The sequence below is a fragment of the Microtus oregoni genome, unplaced genomic scaffold, assembly GCF_018167655.1.
Source record: "Microtus oregoni isolate MIOR12 unplaced genomic scaffold, Mior012 000065F_ref0000479, whole genome shotgun sequence".
Taxonomy (NCBI): domain Eukaryota; kingdom Metazoa; phylum Chordata; class Mammalia; order Rodentia; family Cricetidae; genus Microtus; species Microtus oregoni.
The window spans coordinates 4,136,287-4,155,257 of NW_024543875.1; the positions used below are offsets into that span (position 1 = coordinate 4,136,287).

The 18,971-nt window shown below is 38.4% G+C and overlaps 1 protein-coding gene across 1 annotated transcript in view; it reads left to right on the forward strand.

Annotated features, from left to right (window-relative positions):
- Window positions 1-18,971, forward strand: part of Znf407 (zinc finger protein 407) — a 371,415-nt gene that overhangs the window by 200,083 nt on the left and 152,361 nt on the right. The window lies entirely within an intron of this gene.

The following is an 18,971-nucleotide window of genomic DNA, read 5'->3' on the forward strand; positions in this document are numbered from 1 at the left end:
AGGCATGCAGAGTCTGAGCTGCAGTTGTTAGATTATTCCCGAAATGGGACACAGTCTCCCTCTTATCTCGTGGAGACTTTTGTTTCCTTTGCATTGTTTATGACATTCCAGTTAAGAGTAGAGCTGAACTCACACAGTGTGCATGAATGGGCTGCTAGGAATGCAGCATCGAGGATAATCCTCCGACCAAGCGCTCCCAAACGTGATTTTTCCCAGTCTTGCCGGGTTTAAACTGTTAGAAACTCTATGAGCTTGTAGCTTAGGAAGTGTTGCTTTTTTTCTTAAAGTTTTTATGATTTCTGTCGACACTTTTACTTTAGAATTTCATTTATGATTATTATATTTACATTATTTCTACCCTTCCTTCTTATCTCTCATACTTCTCCCATGTCGCCTTCCACTTTCCTATTCATAACCTCTCCTTTTAAAATTATTTTATTTACTCATAAGTATATACATAAAAATAGCTTGCTGAGTCCATGTTATATTGTATATGTACATGCGTCTAAGACTTACCTCTTGGGATTTGCTAACCTATTGGGCTTGTAGTCTCTGAGGAAAACTGATTCTCCCTCTCTCTGGGCTAAGTGTAGGGTTTCCCTCATTTGTATGGCAACTGCTGTCATCGCTGTGCAGGGCTCGTTTGAGGCAGTCTTGTTGAGGTTTCATGGGTGCAACTTCTTGTCCTGTTTAGAAGACACTGTCTCACCGCAGGCTTTTTTGTCTTATTATTTTCAGTTTCCCCCTCTCTCTCTTACAACACCCTATTCTTTTCTTTATAGAAATCTCTATTATAGAAACCTAGAACCAGGTGATAAGTTTAAAAACGGCAGCGTCTCCATTAGTAGATTGTATTCAGTTGCACTGAAGCCTAACAATCTGGACTCAGGCTTTGACATACAATACTCTTAAGGCATCCTCTCTGGAGGTTTTCCCAAGAGTCTTTATAGTCATAGCTTATAGGTTAGATATGTTCATAAGAACTTTTGTTCCAACAGGCATTATTAATCTGTTATAAGCATGCCAAATCATATGTGCTTTGTTGATTCTTACTGCTGGAAAATAGCATTCAAAATCTGATCCATAATTAAATAAGAATAAATAATAAAATAATATTTATAAAATATACTATTATTTAATGCACATTATTATTTCAAATCCTTGGGAGAATATGTGATCCTAACTTAAATTTCCCAAAATTATGTAGTATTATAGAAATAAGAAGTGTATTCTAGCAAATATGTCCTAAGCTTTCATATTATAAATTCAACTTACTGGACAATAAGTGTATTTATTTGAAGCTTCTCTCATGCCTTGTTCATTTCGCTGTGCAGAAAGAAGGCTAGAAGACTAAGCAGAGGCCATGTGGTGGTGGAAGTCACTCCTCATACTTTCGCTTCCTCCAGTTCAGTTCAACCTGATAGCCACTGCTCCTGAGAGGCGTGTGGGGAGCTGACACACCAGCACTCTGACAGCACCCTCACAACGAGAGGCTTTCCTTTGTGTAGAGAATTTAAATGTCTTGATGATTAGAACTTTTTTCTTTCTTTTCAGAATAAAATTGTTCTGTACTGACTTTTCTTGTAGTCAGAAGAAAGAAATAAACCAACCCTATTTTCTATAACAAATTATCATAAATATTGGAGATGCTGATTTTTCTTAGGTCATTAGCATATCATGCTGCGACCCACACCAGAATGTACCATTAACAAAGCAGCCTTCATGTAATTAATGTAAATAATATGGAACTACAGCTTGAGCTACCCAGTCAGCCTTGGCGAAACGCATTTGTCATAGCGCATAGTCTAAGGAGCTCAGCCTCAATTCAAATTCAACTTCATGGGCTTCCCCCTTTTTTATTTTTTTTGTTTTGCTCATGCTATAAATTTCTGTGAAACATTTATGACTGTAAATTTCTTTGGAACACCTACATAGGAGAAGAAAGCAATCCAATAAACTGAAATTAAAATTTTATTATTTACAGTGCTTCTGCTGGTGAGGACAATTAGTATCTTCATAAGGCGAAATAGAGATCATGGGAAGCAGCCGAGGGCCTCTTCTGTCCTCAGAGTGTCCTGCCCTCAGCTGTTGCAGCAGATCTAAAGGATGGTCCTGTCGCCATTTGCTGCGCTTGCCCTCTGACTCCAGAACACAGAGGAGCGTTGTAAATTTTTCATGAAGAGGTTTCAGTCTGTAAAACAGCAAACAGGAATAATGTTTTAAATGCAATCATTGTCAAGTTTGAACAATGTAATTTATCAAGAGAGCAGTTTGTACTATATAATAAGTTTCATATATTAATACAATTTTTCATCTGATGTCAGGCTTCTGATTTATGAATAGCCCATGATCTAAGGTGATCATTGAATTATAATTCACGTAATAAGAAGCCAGGACTAAGACCCTGGGACTGCTACCCTGGATTAGCTTCCATGCCACCAAGCCAATTTACTAAACAACCGTGGGCTAAATGATACAGTTTTTCTAATTCAAAGAAGGCACTCGTTAATTAGATAAAGGCTAAAGCTCTCATTATTTTTAAATGATTTAAGAACGGGTAAAGATCTTACAGCTTATACGGCAGCTCTAATAGTTCTCTGCTTACTGCCTTGTAATAAGAGTATTAAAGACAGATGGGCAAGGCCGATTTAAACCAATTACAGTGTTTCATGTGCACCCGCAGCAATGACTATCTGTAGGCATATCAGATGCTAACACTAGACCTGCTTCAGATGACTAAGGCAGCATTGATTCATGTAATCTGTGAATAATTTGTTTCTGCTAATTTCTGGAGAAAACCTTCTGGACTCTAGTCATTCTTGGGATGCTTTATTTTTCTCAGTATTAGGTATACTCAAACTTGCTGATTATCAAAAGGAAGAAAAAACATCTTTCTACTAATTCCTTCAATTAATCTCGCACCTGTTAGGTACTAAACGTTGGGCTGGATCTTAGCTCATGAAATGGTGTGCTGCTGGTTATTTTGATTTCTAGGATACAAGTGAATAATATATTCTTGAGAAGCACTTGGGCAAATATTAGTTATTTGTTTAAAAAACAAGTCGAATACATTTTTAAAAATCTTCATTTAGCTTCATGGTAGAATTGATTGAGTAATTTTCCATAATTTTGTTGTTTGATTGTATTTAGTTATATTTTGTGTAGATGGCAACTGCATTTTCTGATACCTGCACATGGAGTCATAAATTTCCTTGGTATTATCTTGGCTAACTAGCCATTCTTTTATCCTTTTCTCTGCCTCCTACTTTGTTTTCTTGCAAACAAAAGATGTAGTGAAATTTTTTTGGTTAAACGTCCAAGTCATGTTTTCTTTGGGTTTAAAGAATTCATTTCCACTCTCACAACCCAAAGAACTTTCCCATAGGCCCCGCGTATGCTCCTGGCTTCGGTTTGTTTTTGCCGGGTCCTTTTACCCCCCTTCCACTGTGTGCTGTCCTGTTACTGCGGTGTTCTCACCTTGAGCTGATTTGTCTGCAGAAAACATCGACTCCATAATAGCCTCAGAATTGTCATTCTGCTTTAATATAGTTTGATGACGTCACCTTCATAAGTTGTTCCATGTAAACTAATAAAGCCTTTGAAAGAACAGAAGGTACCGGGATTTTAGTACCTATTCCTCTGGACCTCTTGTGCTGTTGGTGACCCAGCTGTTCAGAAGGCTCACAGGTTTGCAGTGGACTTTTGGTTATTGCCTCTGGTTTCGTCATTTTTCACTTTATTCATTAATATGGATTTCCCATGAATCTTTCAAAATTGTTGGGCACAAGCTAGCAGTAAAGGTAGGAATTCATTAAGGAAGACTAAGGTATACAAAGGACTTCACAACATTGTGTGTTTTCTCAGTGATGCCATTTCATCCTAAAAAAAAAAAAACCCAGCTTTTCTTATATGAGCAACATGATATGTTATTAATGGACCTAGAGAATAAGTTATTTGTTATAGTAACTCTTGAACTGTTTAATAAGTACTCAAGCAGTGTGGTGAAGTTTTATTGTGCTCCGCAGTATACACTTATGAAGTGTGGTACATAATAAAATAAAAGCAATAACATCGATATTTCTGAGGTATCCATCAGGGCTGACCTGCAGCAACATATTTCATCTGATTCATCTGCTATGAATGTTTGAAAGTTACAGCTGGAATTCCTAGGAACAATATTGTGTCTGTGACTTCTGCTTGTTTGCCATTGTAAGTGTTCTCACCCTTCAACTCTCAAACCGTCCCCATGACTACTCCTCAGTTCTGGTGTCAGGAGACAGATGGAAAAGAGAAGCGCTTGGCATATTAGGTAGCAAGACAGCTTAAGCTACATGTTTTTTTTTTTTTTTTGAATTCCACATCATCTTTCCTTTTCTTTTTTTTTAATTTATTTATTTATTAAGGATTTCTGCCTCCTCCCCACAACCACTTCCCATTTCCCTCCCCCTCCCCCGATCAAGTCCCCCTCCCTCATCTGCTCAAAGAGCAATCAGGGTTCCCTGACCTGTGGGAAGCCCAAGGACCGCCCACCTCTATCCAGGTCTCCTAAGGTGAGCATCCAAACTGCCTAGGCTCCCCCAAAGCCATGTTAACTCTGAGAAGGGTTGGGAAAGGACAGGTGAAAGGGTTTGTGTGTGCAAAGTTTAGGCATGTTTCACAAAGACAAAGTCATTCATTACATCAGATTAAGATGGGTTTTTAAGAAACGAGGCTGACAGTTAAAGAGGAAGTGTCGAGTTGTGTGACAGAGCATTGTCTCAAGAATGCGGCTGTTCATGTCAGTGTGCACTGGCATTTGAACCTGCAAAAAGCAAAATGTTTGTGTGTGTCCCTCTTCTCCATCCAATTTTACGTACTGTGAATATGGGCTACATGCCCTGCTTGTCTGTGTCTTTCCCCGGAGACCCTCAGGTCTGGTTCTGAGGAAATGGGCAAGAGGCAGTTGTTTCTCTCAGTTATTAGGGGAGATACCCAGGATGTTTTCCAGTCAACAGCTTCCAAATAGTGTAGGACCAATAAAAACAAGAAAGAAGGGGCTTCTTCCAAGGTGGAGCTAAGATTTTTCAGTAATGTCTTCCTGTAATTGTTGTCTATTTTTTCTTATTAAAAGAAACCATGCGACCTTAAATGCTTAAATGCTTTCATTTGTATGAAAGTCAAATGTTTGTATTTGCTGGGAAGAATGCAATTATTATGTAACAAAAATATCATCCAGCATAAATTATAACTGGGCTTCCACTAAACTGCAGAGGCACAATGCTATTATTACCATTATTATTGCTGTTATTATTGCTTAATCAAAAGTTGAATCTTTAATTTCTGGCAAGCTCATATTGTCTATACATATGAGTATTTTTGCTAACAACTGTATTGCTGCTATAGAATACTTGAGCCATATTTCTGATTCATAGATAACAATACATTGGCTCTATAAATTGTCTTTTGTATACTGGAAGGGAGGCAATGATATTAATTAGTGGCAGTAACTTTTAAACATCATTTCATCCCAGTTCTCCACATCTATGTGGCTGTACTCAATCATTGCTGTATCCTTTATGAGATGGCAGCTATAAGAACAGTAATGCATGAATAGTTTGTATGGCCATGTTTCCTTTGATTTTATAAATAACATTATTTTTATTAACTTAACTTATACCATTTTATTCCTCAATTCTCTTACAGCTATTGCTACAGATAAATACATATAAATATCCTGGAAGCATTTACCTTTCAGGATGTGCTTATATCTCTTATGTCCACTAGTTCTTATATGTCTGAGAATTCTGGGGTTGGAAAAGCTGATTGGACCTCCAGCAAGTACTCTGATGTTAATCGGCCTAGTGTGCAAGACAGGAAAGCTGATAGTCTGAAATTGCACTTTAAACTAAGACAGACGGTCAGTCTTTACGGTGGGGAATGGCCTGTTTATGTAATCAGATACTAAACCTGGGAGAAAGCTGACAGGCACACTTTGTTGTGTAAGCAGCAGCCTCGTGTGCTTTAGCTGACAGACAGTGTGTAAATCTGTCCATGCAAAAATTTAAGTGTGTAGTTTGCTCTTAGTTTCTGTAGAAATCTGCTTATTTCTGTCGGCACAGCAGTGACCTCACTGGGCAGAATTGATACACATAGAGACGCAGATAAGGGTCTGCTTGTGTCAGTCAGTCATTCTTTGATTGGCAGGAAGATGCAGAGGAATTCACTCAAGGTGTACTTCAAGCTGAAGCAATAGACAACATGTTTTGGGGCAGGCATAGCTTTATTTAGCTTGGTTATCTTGTATCTTGAGTAAATGAATAGATTATATCGTATCTAATTATGATTCTAAGAATAAATATGCCATAATATCAGTAAGCTCTGACAATACTTATCCCAAGGCAATATTTTATTTAAAAATTTTCTGTTAGATATATAATTTCATATCTACAGCTATTTCATGGGCTTTTGTGTTCGTTATATGATTTCTTTTTAATTTATAAAATAAGTTCAGTTTTTAGTTCCTTACTGTGATTACAAATGACTTGATAAATGTGGATAACTATTCTTTATTTTAAATCTTATTCTTGAAGTTAAATTACTATTTTATATTCAAACATACGTTTTTCATTCTACTGAGATAAATATGAAGTTAGTGTTTTTATCCATGCATTCAGAGAGACTAGAACAACTTCCATGATATAAAGCTGTTTATTTTATTAATTACTAATGGGAATAGCTTTTCTTTTATATTCACTGGCTAAGCAGTACAGTTTTAGGGATTTTCTTTAAAATTTCTGTAAGATTGTTTGGGTTGTTTTATATTCTTATTAAGATCTTCATTTTAACCTGATAATTAGCTTCTTTGTTAACTATAAATAATGGTTGCACATACTATTACTTTTTTCATGTTTTTTATTAAAACGTTTACTTTTCATTTTACACACCAACCCCAGCTCCCCATCTCTTTCCTTTGCCTCCTCTCCCTCCTCCTCTCTTCCATCCTCCATTCACTCATTAGAGTGGTAAGCCTTCCTTGGGAAGTCAACAAGGTCTGGGGTTCCACCTTCAGGCAGGACCATATTAAGGCTGAGCAAGGTATCCCTCCATAGGGAATGGGCTCCAAAGAGCAAGTTGATTATTTTAATCAAGTAAGAAACCCCATTTCTCTGTGGCATTATTTTAGGATCACTGATACTGAGTTTATCCTGACCTTTCCACGGGAAAACTACTTGTAGTGGGGAGTCGGGCTTGTTCTGGCTCTGTAGATGCCTGTGTCTCGAGATGCTGCACTGCCTTAACACAGTGTCCAGGTGTATCCTAAGAGCCTGGCAACAGTGATTAAAGAAAAAAAACGTGTTAAATTTGAAATGCTGCCATTAACCTTTTGACATAAATATGTAATTGCATTTTAGCTATTTTGCTTGTAAAATTATAGTTGTCTTTATTTTTTTGTCTGCTGCCTAAATTCAAGACACACTTATATTGCACTCTATTAAAATGATTTTGTTGCATAATGGTGGCCTTCATATGATCAACTTTTAATTGGTTTTTTAACTATTAAATTCAAACTATCCAAATTTTCAAGTCAAGAGCTTTGAAAACATTGCAATAAGATTAATGCATAGATTCTAAAGGATTTTCTGTACAGCTTATTTTCTGTTGCTATTTCTTGTCCACAGTACTAATTAATCCCTAGTCAAATCTGTCCTAAAAGTTCACATTTGGTTGGGGACTCTTCTACACGGTATTCAGCTGGAGCGACAGTACTGCTCTACACGGTATTCAGCTGGAGCGACAGTACTGCTCTACACGGTATTCAGCTGGAGCGACAGTACTGCTCTACACGGTATTCAGCTGGAGCGACAGTACTGCTCTACACTGTATTCAGGTGGACCAGCAGCCTCGCTTTGGGTGCTCCCTAGGGGAGATCATCTCAGGCTTTTTTCACCTGTGCTTTCATTGACAATTTTTCTTCCACCTCTCCTGATTCTAAGGCATATATGTAGTGTTCCTTAGTTCTTCCTATCACACTAGTTTTGAAGAATAATAAATAGCAGTAATTGTTATAAACTTGTTATACAAAAAAAAAAAAGGTCTGGAGGTGCACAACACAAATTCCATCTATTCTGTGAAGCAGTTTGCAGATGAGGATCTCTCTCTCTCTCTCTCTCTCTCTCTCTCTCTCTCTCTCTCTCTTCAGTTCTGGTCTCTTAAGGAAGTGTTTGTGAATGCCCTCCTATAAACTGTGGAGATATTCATCCCACCGTTATCTTGTAACTGCATCCACACCAACACCCTTTTCTCTGTCTAGTTGCTAATTACTGATTTTATCTTAAAATTAAAAGAAAATCCCCCAACAGTTCATATTGGTACCATTTTTTAATTAAATATTTTTGAGGTGAGAGGATTAAAATTTAATAAATTATTGTTTCTCAGGCAGCAGCTCCTCTGGCTTCTTGCCTATGCTTTTCTCCATTTTACTTGAGAGTTTCTAGTTTAACGATTGAGTACCTAGTTTGGGGAGTGACCTAGTGGTATTTTTTAACTACCTTTTCATATCTACACTAATTTGTTAGAATCTGAGAGGATAAGATGCTATAGGTACACCTGTTTGGCAGTTCACCTGGGCCTCACACATGCTTGATTTGTGTTCTCTGCTTAGACGCACCCACCCCTTATGTATTACTTTAGCAGCTTGAAGAATGGAGACCTTCAAATTTCTGTTCCTAGATTTAAGGTGTTTTTGTTACAGAAAATGATTAGGTCACTGTGTGTGTGTGTGTGTGTGTGTGTGTGTGTGTGTGTGTGTGTGTTTTATGTGTGTGTGTGTTTTATGTGTGTGTGTGTGTTTTATGTGTGTGTGTGTGTGTGTGTGTGTGTTAGTGTAGACACCCACGTGTGCATGGATGCACCCCAAAAGTAGTTGGGCTCTGCCAGTGTTTTGGATGACTTTTTTTTTCAGGTCCAGTGTCTTAGAGCCTGGTGATAATCTTCATACGATTGAGCACTAAGGGCCACATCCTCTAAAACCCTGAGCTCACTCTGAACATGCAGATTCTCATTTTAGTAAATAGCCTCTGGCTCTAGCTGTCAGCTTTTGCAGAAGTACAAGACATAGAAGAGTCCCCGCCTTCTCCCAGTGTACCCTGCTTGAGTGCCCAAACTCTGCTAAGGCCTGGAGCCAGGTACATGACCCTGTCCATAGAGGTCTGAGTCTCCTGCCACTCTCATTGCTCTTCCTACCCTACTTTTGAACTATAAGGAATTATCATTCCTTTATGTCTAATAATTTTTAGACTTTCAAATCTTTCAGTTCAAATATCAGAAAGCCCAAACTCTACAGTTGTTTGATTATCTGCCTTATACTTTCCGTGTCTGTAATTGAAAAACTCTTTTCTATTGTGAAGTTCATTTTGAAGCCTCAGTGAAGTTCTTGCTTTAGCTTTCCCACTATTCTCCTTATGCCCGGTATAAATTTATCTTGTCACTTGTGTCCTTACACTTGTCTTTGCTTATGCACTTAATTATATTGGATCGAAATTTAATTTAATATTTTGAATGCTGGAAGGCATACTATAAACGATAGTGTTATTCCACATGGTCATTTTCTGGGGTGTTGAAGATTTGAAAGATTAGTATAAATGTTCTATATGCAGTATTTATAGATGTCTGTATAAATTGTCTTTTGCAGTCACTTAGATTGTAGGAACAATAGGTAAATACTGTAGGTCTCTTTTGTGGAAAGAATTCACAGCTCTTTTGCATCAAATTTTGAAAATAATGCTCTTTTGTTGTGAAAAGAATCTAAATCACTATGCAGTTGATGTCCACTCCTTTTCAGAGAGTCTCCTCATTCATCCATTCCCCGGATGCACATGTGCATATGCCCACAGATACATGCCTTCTTCAGTTGCACTCAGTGTTGGCAGCTCATGATGTCGTTCTGTCCTTGGTGCAGCACGTTAGAATGTGATAGCTACTTTTCCTCATTGGACAGTAAAACCTCAGAATTCTTCAGACTTGGTTTTCATATTAATCTAATATTTGTGTCATTCTTAGGAAGGGTCAGTTTTGTACTCAACCCTGAGGTCACTGGGTAGTCCATCTCAATCCTTGTACATAATCTCACCCTGAGCTCAAATGTTTTCTTAGATCATCAGACTCAAAGGCCGGGGCAATTACAAAGTCCCAGACAACAAAACACCCAGAACAGGGAAAGCTACTTTTCTTTTTTTTTTTTTTAAATTTATTTATTATGTATACAATATTCTGTCTGCGTGTATGCCTGCAGGCCAGAAGAGGGCACCAGACCTCATTACAGATGGTTGTGAGCCACCACGTGGTTGCTGGGAATTGAACTCAGGACCTTTGAAAGAGCAGGCAATGCTCTTAACTGCCGAGCCATCTCTCCAGCCCGGAAAGCTACTTTTCTTCCCTCTACCAAATCCCATAGTCATTGTAAAAGAGTCCAGTCTTTTCTAAATTTGGCCAATATATTCAGATTTACAAAAGGTCTTGTATCCAGTTGGATGATGGTGGCGCACAGGTTTAATCCCAGCACATGGGAAGCAAAGATAGGTGGTTTTGTGAGTCTGAGGCCAGCCTGGTCCGCAGAGGTCTAGGACAGCCAGGGGTGCACAGAGATCCTGTCTCAATAAAGGGAGTAATAGTAATAATAATAAATTGATTAGTCACTTGACAAAAATTATCCCTGTGCAAGAAGTGATGGTCTCTAGCACATACAGTCCAGCATGACAGGAGTAATTCTGAGAGTTGGGTTCCTGGGCAAACAAGCTCTGTTGTTAGAAATGTTAACTTAGTGCGTGAAAGCTTTCCTGCTCTGGTATTCTCATACTGATTCTTACAGCAAGTCGCAACCTAATAAACACTGGTGGCTCTTGTCTCTCAACTCATGTATACAGATAGAGAACTAGATGTCCTGATGTAAGTAGTTCATGACTCTAAAAGGCTATTATAGTAAAAAGTTTCAGCCTTATCTGCTGTGACTATAACCCAAACCATTCGTGATCATCTAAGCTGTCTGTGGCTTGCTCAGAAATCCAGTACTACTTTCTAAGTACCCATTAGTTCATCTTTGTTGAGTTGAATCTTGCAATGGTTATTGGCAAAACTGGCTTTCTTACAGTGTAGAATAGGCAGATCTTCTGATTTCACTGTTTATAGGACACAAGGGATCTAGACTGTGAACTAAATGAAGAACTGTCCTATGCCTGTAGTTATATAATTATGACTTGAACTCATGCCAAGAAACAGACTCACATGGTCATCTTGAGGCACCAAGACGCTGCCACGGGAGTCTTAACCAAACCTTACGTGAAGTCCTTTCCAGTCCTAGTTATTGCACCCCTAGGTATCTCTGAACCTTCCCCTGCAAGGAGCTGAATTGTGTTATTTAAAGGACAGTATGGGGTTCCTCTTTAGCAAATGGCACTTGGCATCATTTGTGGGCCCAATGTGTATGAAGTATTATACAAGCCTTTGATGTACAGTTATAGCAGAATCAGTTGTTTCAAAGGATGGTGATTAAGCAGGGACAGTTTTGTTGACAGCGTTTACTAATATACTAAATCAGCTTAAAATATTACATTTTTAAAGAAATGACATTTCCAGATTTGATTTTGCAATTGACTTTTTTTTGAAAATCGTTGTTTTTCTCCCATCTATGATTGTTCTTAATCGTACTGTTAAAATCTGTTATCTAATGTGATTGCTTGCTGTGTTAAAATAGTGTCATCAAGCTGGAGTTGGTTGTTCATGCTTTAATCCAAGTAGCCTCCAAGCTGAAGCAGTGGAATCCTAGATTTAAAGCTATCTGTGTAACACAATGGGACTCTGGCATAACAAAAAAGTCATCTTGTACATTTTTTCATTGAAATGCAAATGACCCAGTTCTCAGCATTCAACACATTTGGTAGTATATGATGGGGAATAGTTAATAGCGCTGTGGTCCTTGCTATAAGCTTGCGACTTTTAGAGGTTTGTTAATTAGGTAACCAAATGGATAAACTAGCCCAGCCTAATTCTCAGAGAGGGCATTCTTTGGTAGGTTTTCTCCCAGATATTCTCCTGTGTGTATTGCATGCACATGTATTCTGTTTGGCTAGTCAGATCTGGGAAGGATAAGGCCACATTCAGTTCCTTGGAAAATCATAATCACAATTGTAAAAAGCAAATGCTGAAAATATAGGAAATAAAAGAAGAAAATGATTGATAATTAATGTTATTAATATCAAAGCCAAACACCTACGCTGATCATCATAGCTATTTAAATCTGACTTGTACACAACATGGTTTTATTTCTGCTGTTTCAGACTTAGCTCAAAGCAACCTCAATCCACAAAAACTTTCCTATTTATTTTATTCTTTGATACCTTTTCTGAACATCTCTTAAAACTTTCTCACAAAGTCCCCTCATAGTGTATTGGTTTGTTTTCTAATTGTTTCCCTGACTTCAGTATTGATCGCTAAGTTATAGGCTCCTTTGGTGACTGTACATGTTTTTCTTTATTTCTAGATTTGTACATAGCATGTTTTATTTTTAGACATATAGTATGTCCTAATGTGTGCTCTTCTTTTGGTTGTTTGTGGCTACGAATTGAAGATTTTTCTGTATATGTTCTTGGTGGCCAGGCATTAAAAATTGGTCAGCTCTCATTTGGATGAGTGTATAAATAAGGATCAGAATGAATTTTATCATTTTAACTAAAATTATGTATTCCATTAGAATAATAACATATATTCGATAAGCATTTATCTTTGATTTAATATTTGTAGCTGTGGTTTAAATTGTTTCATATAAACCCAATGTTTTCATAGCCAAGCTAAAGGCAAAAAGTTTTGTGTGTACAAACTAGAGAATAGTACCTACCACTCTGCCTTGTCTTGAACCTGACTTCTACCATTATTTGAAAATGCTGGCACCTCTCGGCTCTTGTGCCTGTGATACAGTTGGAGGAGGTAGCTCTGCAAAGGCTGGAACAGTCTGGGGTAGGTTTCACATCCACTCTCCTTTCTGCCTGTTCTCACTCTGCTCTTGTGGTCCCGAGAAAGGCATATGTTGATTCTTCTGTTCCAGCACTACAGCTTTGGTGCTGTTTGACCTTGCAGAGAGCCAGAGTGAGCAGTGTAGAGGTGATGTTGAGAGGACACAGCCTGCCATCTAAGCCTGGTAGGCTCAGCACAGCTGCAGGCCAGGCCAGGCTCAGTCTTCTTTATTAGAACCTAGCTGCCTCTGTTTTATGTCATGTCTTCTGCCCTTGTGCCTGGAGAGACAATGAGAATAGTGTGTCAAAGGTCTTGATGGCCCCACAGCTCCAAACACTTAGCATCTGGCCCTTTGCCGAATTTATGACCTGACCTATGAGACTATCATAGGGGAAATCCAGCTAAATTTTATCATGGTTTGTTTAGACAAAAATTTGTGGTTTCTTTTTAGGAAACATCACAGAAATAAAGGTTTTTGAAAGATGAATGCAAATCACTTTGCAAACTGTTGTTGAGATCTTTGAGCATGGTCCTTAGAAATGATATCTTCTGTAGGTTGTCAGTGCCAGAGGTAGCCTGGAATGTGAGTATGCTTAAAACTGAAAAGGAAAAATACAAAAACATTTTTACTTTTTAAAACATGAATGATATGCTCAGAACTTTAAAATGACAGGCACCTGCATGGGTGAGATTAAATCTCGTTTCATACTAGTTAACAAGGATCTAGTCTGTTAATTAGGCTAATTATCACCTGTTCATGGCAAAATTGTACTCAAAACTCTTGGCTTAAGTAATGGTTCCCTGGTGAACTGTGTAAAAGCCCTCACGGGAGGCCTTCCAACTCTCACTGGAAGCCACGCTGGTAGCTTCAGAGCTGGATTTAGTGATTGAAATCCTCCTGTCCTCCTGGTTTTAGCTTTTTTTGGCTTCTTGATCTATAAGTTATGCTCACGTGTTTTTGTTTATGTTTTGTGTGTGTGTTCTGCATTATGAAATGCTCAAAATCCAGCCTCATTGGATAATCTAGATAATTATATTATATGGAATACATTTAATTTTATTCACCAGGACCTATGGACCTTCACAAATCTGAAGGGAGATGGCCAACAATGACCTAGACTCTCAGTGAAGTGTCTGGTGTGTAAATGCAGTTGTTTCTTACTGCTGCTGCTCTTCATTGTCTCCTTCTCCTCTCCCTCCTCTTTCTTTCTCCTCTCCCTCCTCTTTCCTGCTCCTCCTCATCCTTTCCCCACCCAGTTGTTATCTGCGCCAAAAGCATTAGTGTTTCACAGTGGTAGTGTCTTTAGATAGTGACTTTGTTACTGCAGCAGAAATCCCTGCGCTTCCTCATTTTGACCTATCTTCTGGGTCACATTTTCAGTGTGAGATGCTGGAGGGTGCACTGATGTGGCTGTTGTTTCTCTGTGCCTTTAGCTGCTTTGTTTAGGAAAGGAGTGATTGCTCACTGTTCTGCAGAAATTTACATGGTAACCCTACTGGGCAAAGATTTTAATCATGTTCATTTCATCTCTCAGTATGTCATTATATCATTCTTAAATTATAGCCATTAAAAAAGAGCCTTTTATTCCAAAGAAAACTGCCTGTGCTTCAGTACTGTTTGAACAACTTAGAAATTGTTTAAATATTTATTTGTTCATTAGGCTATTTTTCTAGGAATCAAACCTGTTGTGTTATAGTTCTGTATTGTGTTTATTTATATAGAAGAATGTTGCTTGTTAGTTGCCTTTTAGTACTTTAGTTCTAGAATGATTTTGAGGGGGTGAACACTTGAGTATCAGAGTTTTGAAGGAGAGCGATTGCATAGCTTTCCACTGTACTGGAATTTGGTGACTCCTCCTTCAACTCCGATGTGTCTCTCCCATCTCTTCCTGTCTCCTGTGCTTCTAGTAAATGTGTGTGTGTCATTTGTCAGTTTGACTGGAGTGCATCAAAGTGTCATGTAGAAGAAATAAGAATTATTGTTTGATTGTTTTATTAAATGATCAAATTATAAAAAATTTGAAGTATAGGACATACTTTGGAAGAGATAACTGTAGTCTGTTTGCTCCAGATTCTTTTCTTTCAGTAAACCACAAAAGTTAGCTGTGCAGTTGTACTCATCCACCGCCCTCCTCCTTCCTTTTCTCAAGGTAGAGGGAAGCAGCGTCAAATCAGAGTGTCGTACAGTTTCTGCATATGAGCTTCATTCGTAAGATTTTGTGCCAATGGTGCATCTTTCAAAGTTATTTTTTAATAATTTATTTTATGCATGTGAGTGTTTTGCCAGCATGCTTGTATGTGAGCCATGTGTAAGCCTGGTGCTTGTGGAAGTCAAAGTCATCAGATTCCCTGGAGCTGCAGTTACAGATTTTTATGAGCCTCCATGTTGGTCCTGAAAGCTGAACCCAGGTTTTCTGCAAGAGCTACAAACATTCTTAATCACTGAGCCATCCTCCCAGCCCTCTAACTTGTTTTTAATGTAGGTGTGACATTGAAATTTTTAAATCTGTCTTCGTAAGTAGAGCCAGAACTTACTCATTTTCATAGCATAATGATAGTCCATCTTATGATTAAGTCTAACCATCCCCTTAAGCCTGTTGAAACTTCAATAGATGAATTTATATTATATAACTTTATGTATACAAGTATGTCTTAGTTGTATCTGTCTGACTAGATTCCCCACTATTAAAGTCGGGTTATAACAAGCTCAATATTAAATTAAGTGACTTTTAATCGTTACAAGATTATCCTGACCAAAACAGATTCAAAACTTCAGAAAAAATAGTGATAGCCTGCCTTATTTTTTTTTCTTGTTTATTTGTTTATTTTCAAGATAGGTTCTCACTATCTAGGCGTTGGCTAGCCTGGCTGGATTCACTCTGTAGACCAGGCTGGCCTCGAATTTATAGAGATCCACCTGTCTCTGCCCCCCCCCCCCCGAGTGTAGGGATTAAAGGCGTGCGACATCACCTCACAGCTAGAGTGATTCTCTTATCTGTTCTATTTTTGCTTTTTCGAGAGAAGGTTTCTCTGTGCAGTCCTGGCTGTCATGGAACTCACTCTGTAGACCAGCCTGGCCTCATTCAGAGATCCGCCTGCCTCTGCCTACTGAATGCCGGGAGTAAAGACATGTGCCATGGCCACCAGGCCTCTGAAGTGTTTTAAAGAGGCAGGTAATAAAGCGAGCTTTAGAGGACGCTTTTATCTTCATTTAGAAATGAGATGTGTGTACATTTCTATTAAGTTTCTAATAAGTACAGTCTACTAGCTTGGAATTAAACTTTTTAATGGCATTTAAAGTTTTAATCTGAAGAAGATGAATTTAAATTTTTTTTTTTAGAATCCTGACTTTAGTAATTTGGAAAGCTATAAAAGTAAATCAAAGTTCACATTTGGGTTTTGATATAACATTTCTCTTGTTTATCCATTCAGAACCAAGCAAATGCTCAAAAATTGTGTAAGGTCACAACACATGTAAAGGTTAGTTATATAACACATTTTAGCTCACTATTAATTCCTTAACTTTGTACAAGATGCATCCCAATGAGAAATTTTAGTTTTTGTTATATAGCTGATAATGAGGCTAGTTAGTATTCCCTCTTGAGATTAAGTGTTGAAATGTAGACTTTGCTCTTGGTTCAGCTAACACAAATCATACAAGAAGAAACCGTTGGAAGGGATCTGTGGGTACATGTCAACCTCTTCTTCTTACTGTGGTCTCTTAGTGTGGCAGAGGACCAGAGCCTTCTCTGTTTCAACAGGTAACTAAGGGAACAGCACACACAGTTGTTAGTTGTAGGCCTCTTCTGTGCAGTAACACTGGACGAATGGTTAGAAACCCTATTCCACTTTGGAATCGTTGTACGTTTATACAGATGAACCCTTAATGGACTTTCAGTTCACTGTTTCCCACTAGGGCAAGGGCTTAATTGCAGACAGTTTTAGCATCATGGGTTTCTTACCTAAGAACTTTAGAGTGCAGATGTGTGTGTGTGTCTTCACAGGGATTGCTAAAGGAGTCTATGTTTGAAATAACTTCCCTCAAAATTCCCATGACCCTCCTCCATTGTCTTTCTGCCTTGAGAGGGTGAAGCAGATGTAATCCCTTTGTCTTCTGTGCTCATGTAATTCTGTCTTCGAGGTTGGACCTGTTTGTGAAGACCAGTTACTCACCTTCATCCTTCTTTCTACTAAGTACTAACCTTCATCATGAGTTTTTCCCAGTTGAATCTCTCTTTAAATTATGTTACAAAATATGTCTTCTGTAACCCTGCATAGCAAAGCATCCATGCCTCAGTCTGCCCCTCCAACTCACTGGGCTGTGTCCTTGCTCTGGTGTCTGGCAGGATTTGAAGGGCAGCAGGCTGTGTGTGTTTTCCCTTCAGGGCTCTGTGGCACCTTTTCCCAGTTCAGGAATTTCCTTCTGCACTTCCTGCTTCCCTGTTTTTACCCGTCTTTCTGTGTATGAGTGATGTGCCCCCTCCAATCTGCCCTGTCCTTTGCTTGTTCTTCTTTTTAATCTCTAGTGGCTTTTTACTTTTATGAATGGTTTTTCTTCCTTATGAGCATCAGCATATTTTCTTGACACCCAAATCTTCCTCTTTTTCTGATTCCTATGTACTCTGCAGAACAGTGTTCATAGACTGCAGGATGCCATGTCTTTCTAAGAGGCTCCTGGATGCACCCTGTGTCCTTCAGTTTCAGGTCTTGCTGCAAAGTGGTTTCTGCTCTCCTGCTCGTGCTTCCTCAGGGCTCCCAAAGGTCCATGACGAGCAAGGGTCCTCCCAGGGCCACAGTTCTCATTGACATTAGACTGACTTGAAACAAGGGATCCTGGAAAATGTGGCACAGAACTCATGTCATTGTAGGCAACAGAAGGCTTGCAAATAGGCCCCAGTCTTTGGAAGTGCACCCTGCGCTGGTGATGTGTCCATGCTTTCCTTTGCCCGTGACTGAACTTCCTTATCTCCATAAAAAGGATGTAGAATGCACAGTGTCCAGAAAGTCCCGTGGTAGTTAGAGTACCCTTTCTTTTCTTTAATCTGGCTTTTGTCCTTTCTCGACAGGCACTGAGGTTTAGTCTAACATTTTTATTATGTATGAATAATAGACAGTGCACATTGAGGTTGTGTAGATGTAATTTTGTTAAATGCACATCATGGTAGATTTAAAACTGAGGGATTTATTTTGTCATTCATAAAGTTGTAATACAGTCTGGAGAAACTATTTGTTAAAGATAGCATCTACTTAACCTCCTTATTTATTTCTTGTAAGAGAAGGTTAGTTCCACAATAAATACATGGAGAAATAAGTAGATATGGGAATTTATCTTAGAAATAAGATCCCTGTCATGGTTTTGAAATACTAAATGCGTGAAGACCCGTCAAAGAGATATACGGACATGATATTTTTTGCAGTGCATTTCAAGGTATTTAGTTATATATGTCATTCTCTAGTAAGAGTCAGCAGTGATCAAATGATACAGTGATTTCACAGGCAGCCTGTGTTCACTGTGCAGACAGTGGCTCCTCACATGTGGAGCAGGGAGAAGGAAACTGGCAGTTTGCTGTTCACGAATGAAGCCCTTTAGACACGCTATGCCATTACTTAAAGATTTGCTCGTTTGTTTCTTACATATTTTACATGTATAGCATTGCTTTGTAAATATATGTAGTAAAGGAAAGCTGTTGATTTATGACTGGATTCCCAGCATTTATGGGGCTTCATTGATTTGTTAAAGTGATCTACATCTAAGACGAAATTGGAAGGGTCAGTTCTTTATCGTTTAAGATTCTTTGCCTCTTCTGACAAAACTGTAGGAATTGAAATCATGGCTAATGACTGTGTGAAAGTATGTCTTTTCTCTGGCCTGTACTGATAATGTGAAACTTAGCCATTAGTTTCTGTGTTTTTCTCCTTGGTCTCTGCTTTCTGTTATAATGCTTTCAGCTTTCTAAAATTGTGTAATTTTAATTTTGACTCTTAAG